At 38.0% G+C, this 24,893-nt stretch overlaps 1 protein-coding gene across 4 annotated transcripts in view; it reads left to right on the plus strand.

Annotated features, from left to right (window-relative positions):
* BCL3 (BCL3 transcription coactivator) overlaps positions 1 to 24,893 on the plus strand; it is a 397,081-nt gene that overhangs the window by 318,320 nt on the left and 53,868 nt on the right. The window lies entirely within an intron of this gene.

Consider the following 24,893-nt stretch of genomic DNA (forward strand, 5'->3'; position numbering starts at 1 on the left):
GAAAAGTTGCTAAGAACCATTTATATTCCATTTACACATTGCTTTTTGCTTTTCTCTATGTTAGAATGTTGCTTTTAATTTGACTTTCATCAGCTACATTAACTTTGTTCAATTATACTTAGTAGAATATTGCATATTTTGTGTCTGTTTATGCAAAAACAGTGTCGCAGGAATAACTTTCAATGTTAGTTGTGAGGTATGTGTTTGTACAGTATGTACGGTATCAAAGCAGATAGCTTCACTATCTCACAGCACTTTATTCTCCACTTTGATTCTCAACAAAATCCTCATGTCCTCCCTACATATGTGTATGCGGGGGGTGATTGGATACCATAGTTTCCTTTCCAGTCCTAAAATACTGTTGTAGGTGAATTGGAAATTCATCATGTTGCCTGCAAGTACACAAGTACATATGTGCACCATGTGATGGATTAGCATCCTATCCTGATTTTATTTTCTCCATCTTGCACCCATTGAGTGCTAGGATGACTTCTAGTTGCCCTGCATTTCTGCATTAGATTACATGGATAATTGGAAAATGAATGCAAGAATTTGTGAAGCTTGTAAGTTTAATGAAATATGATATTTAGGGAATAATAAGATTGTGTGTAGAATTGTCTTTCTTAAACACTTCTTAAGTCATATAAACAGCCATCATTTATATTTATATATGTAGTATGACAGCTACATAAACAGGTGATAAATGGGTACTAATAAAAGTTGAGTCTAATATCCCAGAGTCACAAATAGGTTCATATCCCTATCAACACCTATCATATACACATTACATCTAGCGGATACCACAAACTTGTCAATACATTTAATTTTATTTTAAACACTACAGTGAGAAGGAGAGTTGGTGTGGTGAGGTTTTACTATGACGGACATTTTGTTTTCCATGTTTTTGTATATATGTATAGTTATGTTTAAAGATATAATAGTCCTTTTCAGGACTCTTTATAGAACTATTTCAGTTATGATTTCTATTATGTTAACCAAAGTTAACTTTATTATTTGTGATGATTCATATGTTCCTTCTTTTGTTGTAGACGGGTGGGTAGGCACTGGGTTAGTATGGAGGGAACTGGTTTTGATTTTGGAACTTTTGAGAGGCAGTAACATACAATATAATTTATACAGTGAGACTAGGTTCAATAGTTTCTATTTTTTTAGGATTTTACTAAGTAAAGTATTTAAGATTTTACTGAGTAAACACTTAAGTAGATACATAGACTTAAAGCAACTAATGTAATGTCTTTATATATTGATTCTTGGAATGTCAGAGGGTTACAGAACAAAACTAAGAGATCACTACTGTTTCATTTAGTGTTCAAATCTCAGGCCAGTATTTGTTTTCTGCAGGAAACACACATGCATAGAGATGACTGGAAAAAGAAAACAATAAGAAATGGGTTAAAATGATAATTGCAGCCGGGATTGCTCTAATTCAAGAGGTGTGGCAATTTTAGTCAAAAACAATTTCCTAGGTAATATTACAAACATAAATTATGACACAGATGGTAGATGGTGTTATTTCTCTTCTTATTTTTCTAACATTGATAAACCACTCTTGTTTTTTAATTTATATAGTCCTTGTGACCACCAACATATTTTCTTTATTCAGATATGTAATATTCTTTCATCTTTCAAGGATCATTATATTATTATGGGTGGGGATTGGAATGCTGTTATTAATCCTGATATCGATCGTACTAGTAGATCACTTTCATATAATCACCAAGCATCTATTGCCCTAGAAGAATTAATGTTAGACCTCAACCTTATAGATCCCATTACCCTCAATGTACATACTGACAGGAAAGATAGATATACATATTATTCTAAATGTTATAATGCATGGTCAAGACTAGATTTTTTTCTTGTTTCTGTTTTTCTTATGCATCAAAAAATTGAATACTTCATGGAGCCTAGCTTTTTATCTGATCATTCAAGGATATCACTTAAGATTAGCTTTGATATAATGAGGCCACGCATATATACACAAAATAGATGGACATTTAACAACAACCTTCTCTTGAATAAGAATATCCATGTTATAATTACTGAGATTATACAAGAAATGTTTTCCAATCTTGATACATCAGACATTCCATATGATGTTCAATGGGCTGCTTGTTAGGCAAACCTTAGAGGAAAGTTAATTAGCAAGGCTTCTTATCTTAAAAAAACAGTATAGAAATAAAGAATCCTCGTTAAAACTAAAAATCCAAACTTTAGAAAACCAGCACAGATTGAATCCTGATTCTTCTATATATCTACAAATTTGTGAATTCCAAAAGAACTTTTACTACTACACCAACATAATCTCTATAATAGAACAAAGGCTCTTAGCTACTTATTCTGAATGGGCTCAAGTCCCCTCTAAAGTTCTCGCCAGAATAATTAAAAATAATCAGTCCTTACCTAGAATAGCACCCATACACTATAACAACAAGATATATAATACGGACTTAGAAATTATGCATCTTTTCACTACTTTGTTTTCAGATGTATACTCTAAAGAGCTTGACCTTATGACTACACAGCATATTGAAAGTTTTATATCTTCCATTAAATTCCCACTACTGAATGATCAACAAAGGAAAACACTATTGGCCCCTTTGAGAACTCAAGAAATTTCAGAAGCCATTGACAAGATTAAAACTAATAAATCCCCAGGTCCGGATGGATTTACACCAGAATTTTATAAGACTCACAAGTCAATTCTTGTACCTTTTCTTCTTAAAGTTTTTAACTACATAAAAATAAATGGTATATCAGATTTACATTGGAATGTCTCAAAAACCATATTAATTCTAAAAAATAATAAAGACAAAACAGATCCTAATAATTATAGACCTATCTCCTTAATTAATATTGACATTAAAATTTTAGCCTCATTATTAGCTGAGAGATTGGAAAAAGTTCTAACATCATTAATTTCCCCAGATCAATCAGGATTTATGTCCCACAGGCATGTATGGGACAATACTTTATCTCTAGATGCCTTTATACACTTCGCAAAAAAAGATAGAAATCCTATATATGCACTGATCCTTGACGCTTCGAAAGCTTTTGACAGAGTAAATTGGGACTTTCTTTTTCGTACTATGTCTTGCTTTAAAATATCTAATACTTTTATTGATTTTTATTAAAGTTTTATATAAGGATTCTTCCACCTTTCTTCATATCAATAGAAATGCCTCTAAGATTATAAAAATCACTAATGGTACGAGACAGGGATGCCCATTATCTCATTTTCTTTTTAATCTATACTTGGAGCCAATGTTATTATATATAACACAAAACACTTTTCACAAGATTCCCAAAATTTTAAACACTGAGGTGCCCTTTTCTGCATTTGCGGATGACTTGGTTATATACCTCCAAACACCTAGTACAGACCTTGTGAAAATAATCAATATTATTAATAAATTTTCACAGGCCTCTGATTATCAGGTGAATTCTCATAAAACTTTCATCTTTCCTATAAATCCATCTGCCCATAAACCTCACATATTTTCAGATTCCCCTTTTTCTTTCACCTATGCAATTAAATACGTAGGTACTCAAATTGAGCATAATGGTCTTTCTACATTTCAAAATAATATTCACAGAGTATGGTCATTAATAGTTTTAGATTTACATAGATGGCAATTACTTAATATATCACTCTTATCCAAAGCAGCGATAGTCAAAATGAATATACTCCCTAGACTCCTATTTCAATTTAATGCCATAGACCAGATTATTCCTAAATCTTTCTTTACAAAAGTCAATAAGGAATTAGCTAGATTTATCTGGTCTCCTAAGTCAGTCAGAATATCATATCTTAAATTAACGTGTCCTAAAAATAAAGGAGGCCTAGGTCTTCCGAACTTTTACATGTATTATTTAATTATTTCGGCTAACAAACTACTCACCATTGTGAACTTGAAAACTGATAGGTATAGGCAATACCCCATTTGGACCAAATTATGGCATCAATACATTTCAAGTAAAAATATTAACCCGATTGCTCTTCCTTTCCTTTCTAAGAAAGCTGCTAACATTCTGAAAATTTCCAAACCGTTAAAACAAAAGATCAATTATTTTCAAGAATTAATAAAACTCATTAATCTAGATAGCATTTTTCAACTAACACAACCTTTACACTTAAATCCTAATATCCAGTTTAATAATGTACCTTTTAATCTTTCTAAATTTCCACTTATTCAAAGTTTCACTGTGTGGGACTTGCTACGATATAATGATTTATCTCTCACTAACCTACGCATAAAGCTGAAAGCAAATGTTAATTACATTACTATACTACGTCAATTGAGAGATAGCATCATTGTGAAATTTGCTCACATTAAAGTAAGTATAAATGATTTTACAAATCTTACCACTGTTATACAAGCTCTAACATTACCACAGAAGATGTTATCTAAATCTTATAATCTGGTTAATTAGATAATACATAATAATACTTGTCTATTTTCTGATTATTGGGATAAACAGAATGTCCATTTGTCTTTAACTCAGAAACTTTCAGCCATCAATGATGCTTTAGACTATTCCCCATTCAAGAAGCTTTTTTATACCCAGTTAATGATATTTAATAATGCATATCATACTCCTTCCAAACTTAACAAGTTTGACTCCAGAATTCCCTCCTCATGTTCTTGCTGTTCTTCTTTTAATGCTGATCTCTTACATATTTTGTGGTCCTGTCAGCACTCACATAAACTTTGGACCTCTCTTAAAGTCAGATTACAAAAAATGGGATACCAAAAATCCACACTATCCTGGGAATTAGCGATTCTTCATATTCCTATTATTCATCTATCAAAATTTGATACACATGTGTTAGTTTATATTTGTTCACTCATTAAGTTTTATATTACTAAAAATTGGTTAGACCGCACCAAACTAAATTGGAATAACTTTAGAACCTTAGCCTACTCTTATATTTCAGCTCAGAAATTACTGGTGAAGAGTCCAAAGAAGTTAGCTCTTAACAATAAAGTCTTAGAAAAGGTATTACACATCTTGGATAGTGCTTAATAATCTCTGTCATTTTTTTTTTTATAGTTTTATTAACCTAGCTCTCTCTCACTTACATTTACATGCATACTCCTTTATATACAGGCTTATATACTTTGTTGCCTCTGGTTTAACATATTCATACTTTGTATATAGTTATGTTATAGTTATCCTGTTTGGAGTTCTTGCATTTACATTGTTATAGTCTAGCATTTATACTTGAACTCCCATGCTCTTATATCCAATGTTCATTTTGGTTATTGTGTTCTTGTTGTATTGTAAATATGCATATATTAATAATTCAATAAAAAGTTTTTTGAAAAAAAAAAGTCTGCAAGGAAACTTCATTTGTCCAAATACCCACAAGATAAAAATGACACCCAATGTACTGTTGTGACCATTTTATTAAATATAAACAATGAATGCATTAACCATATATAATCATAAACATAAACACTCAACAGCAATGGATCAAATAATCAAGAAGACATTTTATTGGCAGCTTGGAGACCACATACCTTTTCCAGCTGAAGACTACAAACAGCATTAAATCCCACCACTCACTCTGTCACACCCAGTATTTACTGAAGCGGCATAGCACTACTCATTTCTGTATATCTAAACTTCAGAGTGTGGGGGACACAAAAGGGGTTCCAAGCTGAAACCCTCTTACTCCACCCATCCGCATTCCAAAACTGGCTGCCCCCCATAATTCCTTAATCAGATCCTGCAAGAATAATGCCAAGTGCACATTAAACAATTACAAACATAAATCGCTCAAGTGAACTCAATAGTTCTTGTACCAACTCGTGGATCACATCCTATCATCAAACCCTTGTGCACCTAAATCACTCAAGTGAACTTCATCATTCTTCTAGCAGCTCACAGCTTGCATCCCTATCATCAAAATCCCCGTGCATGTAAATCGCTCAAGTGAACTCCGTCGTTCTTACTCCAGCTCACAGCTTGCATCCCTATCATCAAAATCCCTGTGCACGTAAATCACTCAAGTGAACTCTGTCATTCTTGTTCCAGCTCACAGCTTGCATCCCTATCATCAAAATCCCTGTGCACCTAAATCTCTCAAGAGAACTCCATCATTCTTATACCAGGTTGCAGTTCAGCTACATACAAATCTAGCCTCTTCAAAGCCCTTGATACTCTGTGATTGACAAAACCCCTATTTCTCTTCTATCCCATAACCTTCTCCACTTGCCTCCACACCAACCTAGATATAGTCTCAGACCAAACTGCCATCCTTTGTAGAAATCTTTGTTTCAAGCTCAGAGAATCAGTAACAATCTGTACTAGCATTCTTTTATTTGGTGTCCAGCCCAAATCATTCACATACACAAATAACCACTATGTGGGGGATACCTAACTCTGACTGCATTTCATTAAATTTGCCCATCATTTGCTACCACCATCACCATCTGAAGCCATGCCAAGAAACCTTCCATCTGTCCTGTTCCAACCACAAAATTCATTCTGTGGGCCTGATTAAAGCTGTCTTTACTGCCCAGAAAACAAAAGAATCACCCAAGACAATATTTCCACAGGCAAAATAAAAATAAAAATAAACCAAAACATCAGATTACCATTACCTTAATATGGCAAAAAAGCATTAAATGACCATCTTTCCACCCCACAAATCAGCTCCACTGATTTACCCTCTTCAGCCAAGTCTGACACCCTCTATATCCTAAACTAATACACCATTACAGCTGTCAAAAAACACTCACTACAAACTCAAATCTTCATTGACCATTCAAGCAACCCTGACCCATTGGTGCTTACTCTTTCCACCTTTCAACTAGTTAGTAGCTGACTTACAGAAAGACTTGACTGGCCATGTTGCCTTGCATGCAAAATTCAACAACCCAAGCAACTCCATGACTTCCCTCACTGTAACATTATCCTTGCCCCTCACCCACTCAGTCTTGCTTCTCAACTTTTCCAACTTCTCCCCTGGCAAACAAAATAGATGCCTATGGCTGTCCACTGGAAACCCTAGAAAATCTAGCACCTTGCTTGGACCTTCATGTTTGTCTTGACCACCGGTACCCAGAGATTCTCTACAAATCTCTATAAAATCCATCATCCTATCCTGTGATATTTCCTGATCTTCCCCAATCAATAATAAAATCATGCATATAATGGGCCACCTTCTGAGTATAGACTTGCTTCTGCCACATCCATCGCAGTGCTGTGCTAAATTTTTCTAAATTAACATTAACAAACATTATATTTTGCATATATTGCTATATATCATATAACCTAAGCAACATTACATACATTATTTAGTTCCTGCACTTTTTTTAAACAAGAAACATATTTATTAAACCATTGCATATGACATAAGTAATCATACATGTATATAAATGAAAACAAACCACACTGACACAATCCTAGCTGCAAGTATTTTATATCACTTATAATCTACCAATCATTTTCAGTCAAACATTACACAACTCATTTAAGTCCTGCCTTCTTTTAAACCTCATTCCTCCCCTGTATGTATTGTTCCCACAATTCCCATTTTTTCCTATGTAGTTTGCTGGTTTACACTGAAAACCTTGAAACTGCATCAGTAGACCGTTGAAGTTGGCAGAATGTCGAATCCAAATGTATCAACTACACTACAGTGAATGGGTAGTGTAATTCAAGCATTTGGGTTTGACATTGTGGAGGGAGATCATGGTTCAGTGAGGAACAGGGAATTAGCCCATTTGCTCACTGTAATGCAATCTCGGAGTTGGTATATTTAATGTGCAGGGAGTGTGGGGTCCTCATGAAAATAGTAGAATTAACGTACCATTGACTGTAGAGTATAATGGTAGGTATTAACTGACGTCACCTCCTGCTATGTCGAGTACATCAAACCATGGTTGTCGATTTATTTATTTTTCCTTTGGTTTACTTTTCGGCATTCCGGATTCAGCATTTTGGGTCAACATTCTAAATGGTCGACCAAAGCAGATTTAAAATGCCAATAGTAAACCTAATTTGCTGCTATCCTTTTCTAAAGATCTCAATTCCAGTTGTTTTGTCTCTGTTACTATATTCACTACTTCTAATGTACAATAGTTGGTTTAGATTTGGATTTCCATTTTCTAGTAATTGTGTGCGAAAAAATCCTGGGTCACAAAACAGTCTTCTGGCTGTGCTGCAAAATCTAAATGAGTAGCCCCCACAACCTGCTGTACTGTTTGATCCACTCACTTGCTAGCTCCTAGCTACCTACTCCCACCCCACTACCCATGTTTAAAGCAACCGACTGCTTACCTCCTGCACCTGTTCCTCAAACCTCAACAGCTCATGCAGTCTCACATGCTCAGATTCATCTAAAACTTGGAATAAATCTGCCCCCCCATCTAACCCAGACACCTCTACTTGTAAACTGCCCACAACCTTAGCATTTTCACCATTACCTGTAGAGTGCTGGGGCAGCACTGCAAAATTTCCATTTTCCCTGTTCTTAGTAGTCTTCATCGTCTTGCATGATTTCTTCCCCACACTGCTAGAACTCTACTCTTCAAGCGCATTGCAATTTCTGATGCTTCTTATCTGCTGCTCTGTTGAATGGTCCACCTTTGACTGCACCAGGACCTCTGCATCACAAAACAGCTCCTTGTTCAGGGATTCTATCTCGATCATCTATAAAACAAAAACACAATGAGTGTTTCAACTAATTCCTTTATATATTTTTTCTTATTTTTTTTCTTGTATCTTTCCTTTCCTCCCCCTTTTTTATTCTTTTAGATCACACCACATGTACTCAGCAGCCTAACTCCATCACTATGCTGACCTACTTACTCCCTCCAGACTGCCCATAATTAAAGCAGAAGTGAGGGGGAAGACAACAGAATTAACCCAACATCCATGCCAAACCAATTTCACTACAACATAACAACCAGCATGCCTTTATCCTCCGTTAAAACATAATATATGTAAGTATTAGACTAATCAACAGCAGACTGTCACAACCCTTACCCATAACCAGAGGTTATAATCAAACCCTGCCATTGGGAACCTACCCAACAGACTGCAGTAAGAACATCACTAACCCCCATTTTCTTTACAACTTAAATAGGCTTGCAAAAGTCCTTACTCATCCATACGTTCCTAGATAAATACTTGGCTATCAATCTTGACCACCTAGCCATTAACCAGTAGTTGGAATACCCTGCACCTGATTTAAGATCTTACCCACATGGCAATCATTACTGCAAGGCAAGCTGCTACCAACAACCCCAGCAACTTGACAACTGCCACACCACCACTCTCCAAATTCTCAACAATAACTTCCAAATGAAATGAACGTCCAACTAAAGTAATCCAGAGCAAAAAAGGGGATCTGTTAACAACCTGAGCATTACAATGTATGACATTGCCACTAAAAAATTATGCTGCATTGCCTTCAGCCACTGTAGAATAACTCCATGCCTCCAAAGATGACCACCAAATATGGGTAAGCATAGCCCCGCATTGTGCTCCAAACCACTACTTGCCAAAAAAAAAAGGCAAACAGATAGATCTAAATTATGAGCCAACACTAACAGCCATCCTGCCCTAAGAGAGCAATTAACCGCATGTAGAACACACTAACCTCTTCCAACTTTTTTTCCCTTCACCAAAACTGCCTAATCACTAAACCTTCTGCCCCACCCACTTCGGAGTTGTCTGTTGGACAAATAAGTCTGCAAGCAAAATCCATTTGTTTTGTAAGTGAATGTTGGTTATCTTATATCTTAGAAATTGATGTGCTCTTATTGATAGAAGATACTACTATACAGCAAACTTTTGTAAAGTACATGCTTATACTGATTGTAGCTTCTTTCAGTATTTCAGTTTCAAAAGTTCAAAGTTACAATGCTACCTCATAAACAGTGACGGGTCTATTCACTTGTAGGAAGTGGTTCACAAAGCTAGAGCAAAATCTTGTTTTAAAGTTTAAATAATGCCCCTTAGTATTGGTCTGGGGAATGACATGACATATTATTATTAACCCCTTTGAGGAAGTAACTCTACTGGACATTTTGATGGAAAAAGTGTTGTAATTTGGAAAACAGAGAGAGATGCATTTAATGGATTAAGATCAGTGCCATAATTTAAGGATTTTTTCTGTTTTCATTCTGTAATATTTACATAATTTTGTGCTTGGTATTTTTTTAGTTCTGATTTAGAAGATACCTGGCACAACATCTGGCACTAAACTGGCTATGTCATTGTATCAAGCCTGGCTAACTCTCTTATCTGGCACAACATATGGCACTAAACTGGCTATGTCATTGTATCCAGCCTGGCTAACTCTCTTATCTGACACAACATCTGGCACTAAACTGGCTATGTCATTGTATCCAGCCTTGCTAACTCCCTTATCTGGCACAACATCTGGCACTAAACTGGCTATGTCATTGTATCAAGCCTGGCTAACTCTCTTATCTGGCACAACATCTGGCACTAAACTGGCTATGTCATTGTATCAAGCCTGGCTAACTCTCTTATCTGACACAACATCTGGCACTAAACTGGCTATGTCATTGTATCAAGCCTGGCTAACTCTCTTCTAGAATGTGTAAATCAGCGTACTGTTTAATTTACCCCTGACTTTCACCAGGGATTAAGTCTAACCTGTGGAACATGTTTATTCTTGTTTGCTTATGTATACTTTGTCAGAATTCTATTTGTAACATGTTTTATTGTTTTTGTTTACCTTGGGCTTTTCTCCCCGAGCCTCTGCTGAAAATAAGCATGCATCCAGTCGGACTATCCCAGTCAAGAAATGTAAAATAAAAAAATAAAATATTACGGTGTTAAATTGTTTAAATGGATGTGGAATATTGTTCAATTTTGTTACCATGATGGGTGACTGATTTCAAAAGACAGCATTCTCTTTTTCCACCATCTTTCAGTTCTTTTGAATATTTCTGTGGGAGCTCACATAGCTAAATAGCATTAGACCCTCCCTCAGACTGGCACATTAGCAAGTAGCGTCACTGATGTCCACACTGTTTATTAGAACAGGCACTGTAATGGGTCTACCTACTACATTTCCAGTGACATCAACACTTACTGGCAGTGTATTTCATCCTGTGCAAAAAAACTATTGTCACTTTTTTCTTCTCAACGCTATCAGATTTATGTTTTAAACACAAGCAGTGTCTTGTAATGGAGCTCCTACTGTATGTTATTGTGATTACTATCCTGTTAATTTCTCATATTGACATTTATAGTTTGTCTGTAGTGTTATATTTGTGTTGTCAGGCGTTCTTTACTACTATAGTCTGTCCTTTGTAGAAAGCATCCATTGGATTCAGAAGTAAGTTACAGCTGGCAAAACACTCTGTGGCTCAAATGGCTGTTTTTTTTTAAGTTTTTGGTGTTTCATGAAATGAATTAATGCAGCTAGGTACTCGTTTAAGTACAATTACAGGGAACTATATAATGACTGCAAAATTGTTGTATATAGAGGTATAGCTACATCAGATTTACTGTGCATAATGATGAAAGTGTGTGGGGTCTTGCCCCCTGCAAAAAAGCTTTTAGGTGTAACAGTGAGGTTTGTACTTCAGCTGTTATATTCCAAGGAATTCACTTTTTTGGATTGTTAGGACTTGCTTTGAAGACTCTTGATAGTCTTTTTGGCTACCAAGCAAGTCATATTTATTACAAAAAGAGAACAAACAGTGCAGTTCAGTATTACAGTGTGTCTCATTCACCAGAAGTGGCTAATGCTCTTACTCTGCTGGGCTACTGCACTTTCACTGATTTTCTAAGTTTTTTCCCAACTGCCTTGACTTATTTTTTTTTTCAAATATCAATGTCATAACAGCTTGCAATAGGTGCTGTGATTATGAATGAGACTGTCACATTCATGCCTCTTATTGTGAGCATACGTTTTGCTGAACTCTTAACTCTGTAAATATATATATACACACACACACACACATATATACATATATATATATATATATATATATATATATATATATATATATATATATATATATATATATATATATATGTGTGTGTGTGTGTGTGTAAATTGTTAGCTGCTCTTGAATTTCAAGTGTTTCCCTTACTGGCATTGGCATGAAGGCTGTTGTGCCTATTTTTACTGCCACCTGTTGTACTTATTCTAATTAAAGTGTGTTATTCTAATTAAAGTGTGATGGTTATGTGGTGTGAAGTATAACAGATGTACAAATAAAAATGTGTAAGTAACTAGCTTGACAGTTGTGTTACAGCCCTCCAAATCCCACTTGCTTCTGTAAACTTATGTGACAGGTCAGTATGTTGAACTGACTAACGAGTCATAGACATGATCGTTTGGTATACAAAGGATAGGCGGAAAATCAGCAGTAAGGCAAGCAAAAATTGCCATAATTCTCTTAGCAATTTCAAACTTACTAAAGTACAGAAATAATTTAAGTTAATTAGCTGATGGCCAGCAAATTAGCTGATTGCTGATTTTTTCTCTTGATTGTTTAAAGTGATGTATGAACTCTGAAGGAATAAATTGACCTGTAATACACATGTATTGCAAATCACAAAGTTTCAGTTTACTATTTAATTTATGGAAGATATTTTTTCAGTTTGACAGTTTACAGTGTTTTCATTGAAAAGCTTACAGTATAGTGATCTGTTGATATATTGCATGATATAACAGGATTCCATTTAAAAAAGCAAAACCAATAAGACTTTGTATCGTCACTGTATCCTAAGACAGTTGTGTGTAGTTTCATTTTTTAATTCATGTAGGAAGGACATAAAATACACATCAGATACAGTTAACAACTGTCTCCATTGTGGTAAGCAAATCTCACACAGAGACTTTCATACCTTGTGTGTCGCTTGTTTAGGCCCAAACCATAATGTCCCAAATTGCCATCTGTGCACCCTATTCAATACTAGGACTATAAGGCGTTCTGCTGAAATCTTGTCTAAGTATCTTAGTTAGCAATCTGCTTCCCATTTTGCGATGGTGTCCATCGATCGTCCCGAGGTTGAGATCCCTAAGCAAAAAAAGGGAAAAAAAGACCCAAACTTTCCCAATCCACCAGTCCCCCAAAGCTCATTATCTCAGAGGAAGGAGAGGTGCATTCGCAGCCCCCTTCTTCAAGTGAGGTGGTAACAGAGGCCTCTGATACCCTTTTAGAGTTTGACATGCTATCGGGTCACTCATCTTCAACTCAGGCCTTGGCATTCAGTTCATTGGTGGGTTCCAGAGTCGCTAAGTAGACCTCGGCTCTGGCTAACTATCCTCAGCTGACAACGTCCCTTTGGAGGCTTCCATCAACATTGGGTATTTCTTTCAAGGAGACTGGCGTCAGAGTAGCAGACATGCATAGGCCCAAAGCAAAAGCTACACCTAAAAAGATTTTGACCTCAATTTCTGTGTCTAGGCCTACCGGCTCCCAGCCCACATGTTATCAGCAGGATTTGGTCACATTGGTTAAGGACCTTATTTCTTTTGTCAGAGATAGGCAACCCCCCCCCCCCCCAAATCTTCTCCAGGAAAAAGGAACAGAGATCCTACACCTGAGGCCTTTTCAGAACCCCCTGAGTCAGATGAAGATTCTGATCAGGAGGACTGTCTTTGAAGAAAACCATTCCTTACCTCCTTTGAGGATTCTGATTCAGAAGAGGTGTTGCCTTCTGCTTCACCCCCTGAGGACGTTACCTTTGGTGAGACACTGCATGCCATGAAAGAGTTTTTCCAGTGGCAGGCACAGGAGTACCCCCAAGCAAAAAAAAGGGTCAGGGAGTTCCTTGATCTCCCTCAACATAAACCATTGCCTATTCCTTCAATTTGGAGGTGGTAGAAGATGTCTTTATGGAATCATCTCTTAATACAAACTCTCTTTCCCCAGCCCCTTGTAAACTAGACAGGTTTTACAGGGTACTTGACTCACATAAATTCCTTATTAAGAACCCATCTGCTAACCCAGAGATTATCAACCCAGGACTCAAAGGAGTTAGGGCCAGTACTTCAAAAATCCCACTACCTACGAACTAAGAAAGCAAGGCCCTTGACATATTTGTCAAGAAGGTATACACTTCATCTACCCTGGCCATGACGGCCCTCAGTTGTCAATTTCACATAATAAAATACCAACAGAGTATTTTGGAGAAAATTAATCAAATGATTTCCTCCCTGGAGGACAAGAACACCTCCAAGGAATTGCTTGAACTCTGCTATTCCAGTTCCCAGGTAGCTAGGCACTCCTTGTACTGAGGATATGATGCCCTAGAGGCATCTTACCGAGCAGCTGTCTCTGGCTCAGTCATCAGAAGGTATGCTTGGCTTAAGGAATACACATTACTGGAGCATGTCAAATCTAAGCTGCTAGATGCAGCCTTGGATAAGGACTCCCTTTTTGGACCAAAGGCTGAGGCTGTGTTAAAAAAAGATGGAGGATAAAGCAAAATCCATGCAAAATGATCAAAGACTTCCTCCAAGTCCAGCCTCCTAGGTTCAGTAGGAATTTTCTCGCTAAGCATTGGTCCTTTCCCTCCCAAACAAAACCTAGTCAGAGGAAACCCTGAAGGGAAAGACCTCACAGGAAGCAACAACAATCGCAGAGGGCAAATCAGTGGTTCTCAGGAACACCAAGGCTGGGGAGTTCTAGGCCACGGGGCCCTAGCAGGGATCAGTAATGACTGACCACACTCCCTACACTGCACAAAGCCTTCACCTCCAACTCTGGACAAGAAAGGAGGAAGATTAGGAGGAAGAATTTTCCTGTTCAAGGTTAACTGGGCCCTCATCACCTCCAACAGGTGGGTTCTAGAAGTAATCTTAAACAACTACAAGCTCACTTTCAAAGAGCCATTAAGATTCTCAGGCTACCTCAATGTGCCACAAAACCGAAGAGCAAGGCTATTTCTCAGATTCACAACCTATGCACTCAGGGCTCAGTGGAACCAATACCAGACCTCCAGATAGGAAAAGGTTTTTACTGCAGGTGCTGTTCTCCAGGAAAGAAGGCTCTTGGCATCCTATGCTGGATCTGCCTATTCTCAATCAGTCTCTCCTAGTCCCAAAATTCAGAATACTTACTCTTCAAATGTTTCTTCTCATTATCACTCCTCAGGCTCTAATGGTTAACTTGGATGTGAAGGATGCCTACTTGCACATCCCTAGAGAAAAATCCTGCAGAAGTTTTTTTTGCTTCAGAGCAGGTACAGTCACTTTCAATTCTCTGCATTTCCCTTTGGCTTGTCTGCTGCTCCCAGGGTCTTCACCAAATGTCTGGCCCCTGTGATTGCCTACTGTAGAACAAGAGCCATCCAAATCTTTACTTCCCTCCTATATTTACTTACTTCCACCTTACATACTTACATCTACACATATATAGAACAAATAGCCAATCCTTATAAATGGCTAATCCAACCAACCCTCTTCTAATTCTTCTCTATTTTACTATTTTACCACTACCACTTCTAAGCAGTGCCTATCTACTCTCGTCATATGAACACCCAATATATCCACATACTAGCTACCCCAACCAACAAACCATCTCTCAACCCTTACCACACCTACATGACCATGCAAACATAACATGCTCACCTAGCTACCTACATGCAAAGTATCATAGAACACTTCACATTAAATATAATACACTATATCTCAAAAGAGTGTTACCTCTTTACAGCAAATTCACTAATCCAAGCTATCTAGTACAACTCTTCACAGTAAAGGATGGTGATATTCATCCTAACCTTGGCCCAAACACAACCCCTATCTCCCTTCACAACCATAATAAATCTTGCAAGTATCCCCTTACCAAACCTGCAAACTCTCTCCTACTAGCTCATCTTAATATATGTAGTATCAACAACAAAGTGACTCAACTCCATGCTCTCCTAGAAGTATATTCCTTTGATATTATCTGCCTAACAGAAACATGGCTAAAGCCTGCCATCAAAGATAATGAAATTATCCCACCTGGATGTAATATCCTAAGAGTTGACAGAGTAGCTAAGAAAGGTGGTGGGGTTGCAATTCTATTTAAATCTGGCTTGCAATTAACAACTTACAATTGCAATATATCCCTTGACTCCAATACTGAAATTCTCATCTCTAAACTTGAACTTAACAATGCTAAATCAATCTATGTATTTGCCCCCTGGTAATAACATAGCCACCTTGGAAAATATCCTCTGCTGGCTATCCCAACACCTGCCTCAAGAAACCATAAACCTAAGCGATATAAATTTAGACTGGAATTCCTATAATAGTACTCTTCCTACCACCCACATAAACCTATATGGTTTCTCTCAAGCCATTACCTCCCCCACCAGAATAAATAAAGCTAACAAGAAAGCAAGTGTATTAGACTGGATTCTCACAAACAATCCCACTCACTACTATGAGTCTGGAACCCTCCCCAATGATTTAAGTGACCACTCACTTACCTACATCATCAGACTAAAAGCAAACACCCCTACTCCAATCTCTATCAAACAAATTAGATCCAAAAAGAAATTTAACCCTGACCTGTTCCAAATGGAACTAAGAGCATGCAATTGGGTTTCCTTAAAACAACTTCCATTAGATGGAGCTGTTCATTTTTTTAATTCTACCTTCCTAGCCATTCTTAATCACCACGCTCCATCCAGATCTATTAGAATTAAGGCCAAGTCTGCCCCATGGCTTTCTTATAAAACCAAACACAAAATTCATCTCAGAAATAAACATTGGGCCTAATGGAGAAAGACTAAAAACCCTGCTGACCAACAAACCTTTAGACAGCTAAGAAATGACACAAAGAAGGCCATACTCTCTGATATACAAAACTACTACTTACAATATCAACAACCTAACCACAACAACCCACAGAAATTCTGGGCTAGCATTAAGCAGTTACTCCACCCAGGTCAAGCCACTACACCTAACCCTCAAATTACAGATAGGAAAAATCCCATCCATACAGCTAATACCTTCAATACCTTCTTTACAGATGCTATCCAAACACTAGCTAGTCAACTATCACATAATACCTTCACATTACCTTCATACTCCTCTACCACACCTCTCACTTTTCATTTCAGACCTGTCCCAACCACATTTATCCAAACCCTACTGAATAAACTGAAACCATGCTCCCCTTCTGCAGACCTACTGCCTTCTGAATATCTACAGCTATCATCCAAGGCTGTTGTCTATCCTATTTCCATACTGATCAACAGAACTATTTCTGAAGGTTACATCCCCACCTTATGGAAAGTCTCCCATATTATCCCCCTACATAAAGGTGGACATTCCACTGAGCTATCAAACTATCGCCCTATTGCCCTTCTTTCACCTTTAGCTAAAATTATGAAAAAATGTATCCATAAACAACTACTCCACCACTTAATAGAAAACAATCTACTTTCTAACTGTCAACATGGTTTCAGACCTTCACACAGTACTACCACTGCCCTCCTTTCCTTTACTGACTACATTACCAGGAACCGAAACCTGAATAATCTTTCTTCTGCTCTATTTATCAACCTGTCTAAAGCATTTGACATGGAAAAACCACCAGATTCTCATTAACATACTTAAATCTCTGTCATTAGACCCACTTTCCATAAAATGGTTCCAATCCTACCTTGACAAACGACAGCAGGCAGTACTTTGGCATAACTCCTTATCCACCCAACTACCTGTTTCCTTAGGTGTCCCTCAGGGGTCCATACTAGGACCTCTTCTTTTCTCTATATTTATGAACGACGTTCATCTAGCTATCCCACAAGCCACTTGTATATAACATGCTCATGACTCCACATTATTATGCTCAGCTACATCCTCCCATGACCTTCACTCTCTCACCCAAAAAATATTCAACATAGTTGAACAATGGTTCACTCAGCATTGCCTTCTTTTGAACCCAAAGAAAACCAAACTCCTCCTCTTCACTCCAACTGAAAAGTCCTCTCCTCTACATTTCAATGTGGCATCTACCAATGGCACAATAATATCTCCAGACTTCACCACCAAACTACTAGAGGTCACTATTGATAATAACCTTAACTTCGACATCCACATCAACAATACCATAAAGACTGTCAACAAAAAAATTGGAACTCTCTATAAGATTAAACGCTTCCTTTCTCCTACTGCTAAAACTACTATCGCCCACACTCACCTTATCTCTACTCTCCTTTATGCCTCACCCATTTTTACTAATCTCTCCAAGAATAATCTCAGCAAATTAGAAATGTCCTATAATAACATTGCTAGATTTGCTACAGGCAACCCATTTTGAACCCACTATTGTATAAACTTAAACCAGATAAGATGGTTAGAACTTCAACACCTGATTAAATTTCACCAACTAACCATTGCCCACAACATTCTCTATAAACCTTCCAGCACTCCCAAGTTTAACAAACCTCATTACCCCCTATAAAAATCTGAAGTCCTTACGCTCATCACACAAACTTCTTGTATACACCTCTAAACCTCATAACAGGGCTGGGGATTCTCTCTTCTCTAATACTGTCGGCAAATCCTGGAATCTTCTCCCTAGTGACCTAACCTCACTCACCTCTTTATCTCTCTTTAAAAACAGACTTAAACTCTACCTCAAATCATACTGGCTATGCCCCTGTGCCAAACCTGACTAGTCCTATACCTCTACAAACTCAGCTTACCTATCTAGTCCTTACTATCCTCTGATACATCTTCCATCTTACTATACTTTTTCTTATCTACCTTTTTCTACATTTTTATATCCTCTTTACATACCTTTTGATAAGTAAATCCATTGTATCATCACTACACATCCAACTTCCTTTTCTCTGTTTCCTACCTAACTTGTACTATATCTCCATACACTCTACTTATACTACTTTTTTAACTCTTAACCTCAGTGTCCATCCTTTTAAAATCCTCCAGGCTTTTACTGCACTGTACCATTGTCAATGACTTTTTTTTTTTACTATGATAATTGCTATTTTTTTTATTATTATAATACCTGATGTTTGTGTACTGTTTGTACTTATACTTTTGAAACATGTCTTTGGAGCTTTTCTCCCTGGGCCTCTACTGAAAATGGACATATATCCAGTTAGACTAGCCCGGTCAACAAATGTAAAATAAAATAAATAAAATAAATTTACCCTTATCTGGATGATGGCCTCATTCAAGCAAGCCACAAGTCAGTCCAAGCTCCTCAAGGATCTGGCCTTCACTCAGACCCTACTCTCCTCTTTAGGATTCACCATAAACCTCAACAAATCCAATACAAACCCTTTCACCAGGATAGTTTTCCTGGGGGCTCTGCTGGATTCCTCTCTCCAGAAGGTCTTCCTTCCCCCAGACAAGTCTTCCTTCTTAACTCAGTACTTCCAGAACATTATGCAGAGGCAATGCATTTCAGCCAGGGACTTCCTCACAGCACTGGGCTACATAGCATCCTGTATCCTAATGATCCCTCTGGCCAGGCTACACATAAAGAAACTTCAGTGGTACCCCAAGAATCTGTGGTGCCAGCACTCGCAGTCTCCTGGAGACAGAAATCCACCTAATTCACTGTCTTAAGGAGGAATTTGCATGGTGGGCATGAGCATATGCACAGAACCAGGGTCTCCTCTTCAGGTTCATCCCTCAGGGTCAAATCTTAACCACATATGCATCAGACACAGCCTGGGGAGCCCATTTCCAACACCTCCTATTCCAGGGCAAATGGGATGAGTAGTTCAGACACAAGCACGTAAATTGGAAGGAATTGATGGCAGTACAGAAGGACATGGTAGCTTTCAAGGATCACTGGAGACCAGTGGTTATACTTATCAAAACAGACAACACAACAGTCATGCAGTACACAAACAAACAAGGGGGCGCCAATTCCTACCCTCTTTGCTGGCTGGCATTGCAGATCTGGGAGATAGCCAATGCTGTGAGGTTGCACCTGATTGCTCAGTATCTTCCTGGGGCTCATAACACTGTAACAGACTGCCTCAACAGATACTTAATGGATCCCCATGAGGGGCAGCTGCAGCAGGAAACGCTTTTCATCATAGTCCAGAAATGGGGATCCCCTCAAATAGACCTCTTTGCCACGGATGAAAATGCTCAGTTAAAAAGATTATTTTTCAGGAGCAGACTTTACACAACCCGGAGAACAGATGCCTTCTCCTTCCTCTTCAGCCATCTGTTTCTTTATTCACTCTCTCCCCTTCCTTTCCTCTCAATGGTCCTGCTAAAAATTAGGGAAGAAAGACTGGGGGTCTTCCTGATAGCTCCAGACTGACCCAGGCAGCACTGATACCCCCTGCTACTGACTTTCACCAAAGAAAAACCTTGACAGTTACCTCAGACAGTGGATCTGCTGACTCAGGCAAAAGGAAAGTTTGTGCACCCCAACGTGTGGATTGTCAACTCTCTGCCTGGATAATTCACTAAAATTCTACCCTGAACAATCCCCAGGTAGTCAGGTGCTTAATATCCAAAAAGAATCTAGATGACCCAGTACTTGAAAAACATACTGTACCAAGTGGTAAAGATTCTCTATTTGGTGTCAACAAAAAGGCCTCAACCCTGTTTCTATCAACATTTCGGCCATTTTGGAGTACCTGGCTATTTTGGTGGACAGAGTCCTATCCTTCTCATCCATTAAGATTCATGCTTTTGCCATTTCAACCCACATCCCTACTCTTCCTCCTATCTTTTACAACCCCCTAATGAAATAGTTCCTTAGGGGTGTGCTGCTGTCAGACCTCCCAGAAGGCAGCCCACCCCTCCTTGGGACCTCAGCTTTGTGTAGAAAAATTGACCTTACCCCCAATTTGAACCAGCTGTGTCAGCTGATTTAAATTTCTTGACCCTGCACCCCAACACCTCCTGCAAATTAAATATACAAACTCTGAGATCACACTACAGTAAAGAAAAGGGTATATTTCCCAATTAGTGCTGTACCATGATCTCCATTCAAAACGTTTAAAGTTTCAAAACTTCGATCATATGGTCCCAACCATATGAATTTTGATGTTTTGAAACCTTGATCATCTCATAGGGATCCAACTATGGAGTTAGTTATTATGAGTTTGGAAGTTTGCACCTCATCAGAACTAAAAAGTCTCCCTCTAGATGAAGCAGTAGCATGCTTTAACACCAAATTCCTTGCTATTCTTAACTCCCATACTCCCAGCCACTTTATCAGAACCAAAGTTAATATTGCACCATGGCTTTCTAAAGATACCAAAACCAAATTTTCACTCAGAAACAAAGCATGGGCCACCTACTGAAAAACAAAAGCCCCACTTGATCAACTAAGATTCAGACAGCTAAGGAATGACACCAAAAAATCCATAACCTTAGACAAAAAGAACCACTACTACCATCTACTGCAAAAACACCAAAACAAACCTCAAAACTTCTGGGCAAGAATAAACAAACTACTCCACCTAGGCCAAACCGCCACTCCACCCCCCTCAGCTTCCCAACAAAAATCCCCAGTAGACATTGCTAATAACTTCAACAGCTTCTTCACAGAGACTATCCAGTCTCTAGCCAGCCAACTCTTTCCCAATGGCTCTAATCCTAATGTAGCCACACCCCATACCCAAACATACTTTACCATCCAACCTGTTCCTACTTAACTTATTCATGCCCTACTTAAGAAACTAAGACCCACCACCCTGGCTGCCGACGTCCTTCCAGCAGATTATCTGCAAAAGGCTGCTGACACCATAGCATACCCCATCTAAATATTGATCAACAGAGCTATATCTGAAGCTGCTATATTGAAAATCTCCCATGTCATACCTCTCCATAAAGGAGGCAGTTCCACTGAACTTTCAAACTTTAGACCCATAGCTATTCTGTCACCTGTAGCTAAAATTATGGATAAGTGTGTACACATACAGCTCATGCACTACCTCACACAGAAAAAGCTGTTGTCCAACTTTCAGCATGGCTTTAAGCCATAGCAGAGTACTACTTCTACCCTCCTCTCTTTCTCTAACATCATTAACAGCAACCACAATAATAACAAACTATCCTCAGCACTCTTTCTAGATCTATCCAAGGCTTTTGACATGATTGACCACAAAATTCTTATAAATACCTTGAAGGCCTTCTCCTTAAACAACCATGCACTCCAGTGGTTTCAAACCTACCTGCAGGGCAGGCAACAGACAGTCCTATGGCAGGACAAACTATCATCTCATCTACCCATCACATTAGGAGTCCCCCAGGGCTTGATACTAGGACCCCTTTTTTTCTCCATTTTTATCAATGACCTTCATTCAGTCATCCCAGATGCTGCCTGCATTCAGTATGCGGATGATTCCACCTTGATTTGTTCTGACACCTCACCAGCTACTTTATTCACATTAACCTAAAATACCTTCAATACAGTGGAAAAATGGCTCTCCAATCAACATGTAATCCTAAACCCCAACAAAACTAAGTTGCTCCTCTTCACCCCCACATGCAGGACCCCCCCCCCTGCCATCCTTCAACATAACTGCTAACAGTGGCACTATCATCTCCCCAGAAGCCCAAACTAAACTACTGGGTGTTATAGTTGATAATAACCTGAAGTTTGATGTGCATATCAATCAAATGATCAAAACCATTAATAAAAAACTTAGCTCTCTTTACAGAATCAAACCTTTCCTTACCCCACTTGCTAGAACTGTAATTGCCCATTCCCATCTGCTATCAACTCTTCTCTATGCCTCACCTGTATTCTCCAACTTAAACAAAACAGATCTTAATAAACTATCATCCTGCTATAACCACATTGCCAAATTTGCTACTGGCACAGCCTACCAGACACACCACTGTCACAACCTAAATTGCCTAGGATGGCTTGGACTGCCAAGCCTACTGCAGTTCAACCAGCTAATAGTGGCACATAAAGTCCTTTACCAACCAGAAAATGCACCTGCACTAAAAATATTATCAGCCCCTACACCAGTACCTGGCCACTGCGATCATCCACTAGACTCCTAGTTCAAACATACAAATCCAACTACTCAGTTGGGGACTCTCTGTTTGCCAACTCTGTTGGAAAAATATGGAATAGACTCCCAGATGACTTGACCCTAGAACCCTCACTAACGCAATTCAAAAATAAACTCAAGAAATACTTCAAAACTCATTGGTTATGTCCTTGCACTAACCCACAACTAGTGACCTCTCTATTTCTTAGGTGCCTTACCTTCAACTACTTCTAACTATTTTATACCACTCCATTTCAGGAAGGGTCAATTGTATAACTGCTGCTCAGTGTGTCTTAAACCTGAATGTAATGTTATGTATGTTTAACTTTGAAAATAATGTTGTGTTTTGCAAAGTGTTTTGTAATAAGTTAGTACTGTATGTGCTAAATGCTGGTATTGCTTATGACTGTAATCTGCTTGAAACTAGCATTTACTAAATGTTCAATGTGAATTATTATCTTGGAGCTTTTCTCCCCGGGCCTCCACTGAAAATGGACATGTATCCAGTCGGACTATCCCAGTAAACAAATGTAAAATAAATAAATAAATAAGTCTGGTCTGCAAACTTTGTTGGTGTAACCATTTAGTATTTTCCTTTTATTTGTTTTATCTTCTTACTTATTTAGTTTCAGTAGTTCGATTTTAGCTACACTAAGTTCTGATTTTGCATAATTTAGTCTTCAGACGGCTACTATTCAGTCTTTGCCATTTGGTTACTCTGTGTTGATAATGGAATATAAATCTTATCATAGCCCCAGTGTGTACAGTCTAGTAATACCAACTGAAGGATAAAACTGTTGCTCAGTATGGTTCCTTCATATTTACAGTGCTGGTTTAACCAATTATTTATTTAGTACTGTAACAGTGCTCAATGTACAACTTGCCTTGTTATAACCCTAGCCCACTCCATTTAGTCCCACGCATTCAGTAGCTCTTCATATTCCTTTCAAATCACCACTTCTGCAAATAAGGCTGTCTGTATCAAAGATCATGCTGCTTTTAACTTTTGAACACATCTTTCTTGAATATGAATGCAACTCCCATAATCCCAAAGCTGGATAGCTGAATAGAAATTTTCCTATAGGAAACAAAAGCACTTACGCTGGAATGTGTATCTGAGTGACCAGTTTATGTTTTTCTTTTTACAAGTATGGACACACTGACACCTTTGCTGCCTTCATCTAGTTTGGTGGTGATGCACATGTGATAGGCTAGTGATGCACATGTGGTAGGTACTGAAACCCTGCACTGATTGGGTGTTTTGAATGCAATGCTTTTCCTTTCTTGTTACTTGATATCATACCATCACCGATGAATTTAAATACAGGGGATCTCAGTATTGTCTGGCTAACACTTTTATTTATTAAATGTAGTACCATTCTCTTTCTGTCTGTCATCCCTGATGAATAAGGTTACTTTTGAATAGAGTTAGGGATGGACTCATACTGTCGTATTCTTATACTTTGTTAAGCCTGTGTTAGTCGAGAATCTTAGAAGGTTTCTGCTGTTTGGATGCAGTTCCATTTGGTGTTATCCACATCTGAAAGTCCAATTTATTGAGTATTTATGCAACACTAATTTCATTAATGTCATCCACCAAGGGTGTAAAGTGCTTCTTCCATTTTCTAGGTGTATTTTCAGCTCTCTTTTCCAAGCAATTTCTAGCTTCACATGGAAGTATACTCTTTAGCAGTGTAACTACGAGTAAAACATGTGATGTGTGACCTGATTTTTTTAGCTGAAATAAAATTGCGTATAGATGTCATACTACTGCAATCACTTTGATGTCTGTATGTAACCTGAGATGACAGTGCTTTAGTTTTCTAATATCATAAAAAAGATGAATACATTTAGCAGTTTTTCTTCTCTGTGGTCTGTCTGTTCATTTTGTTATAACACGATGTTCATTTTACTTA

Source organism: Protopterus annectens, chromosome 8.part0, assembly GCF_019279795.1.
Source record: "Protopterus annectens isolate FY-2018-M chromosome 8.part0, PAN1.0, whole genome shotgun sequence".
In the NCBI taxonomy this organism is placed as follows: domain Eukaryota; kingdom Metazoa; phylum Chordata; order Ceratodontiformes; family Protopteridae; genus Protopterus; species Protopterus annectens.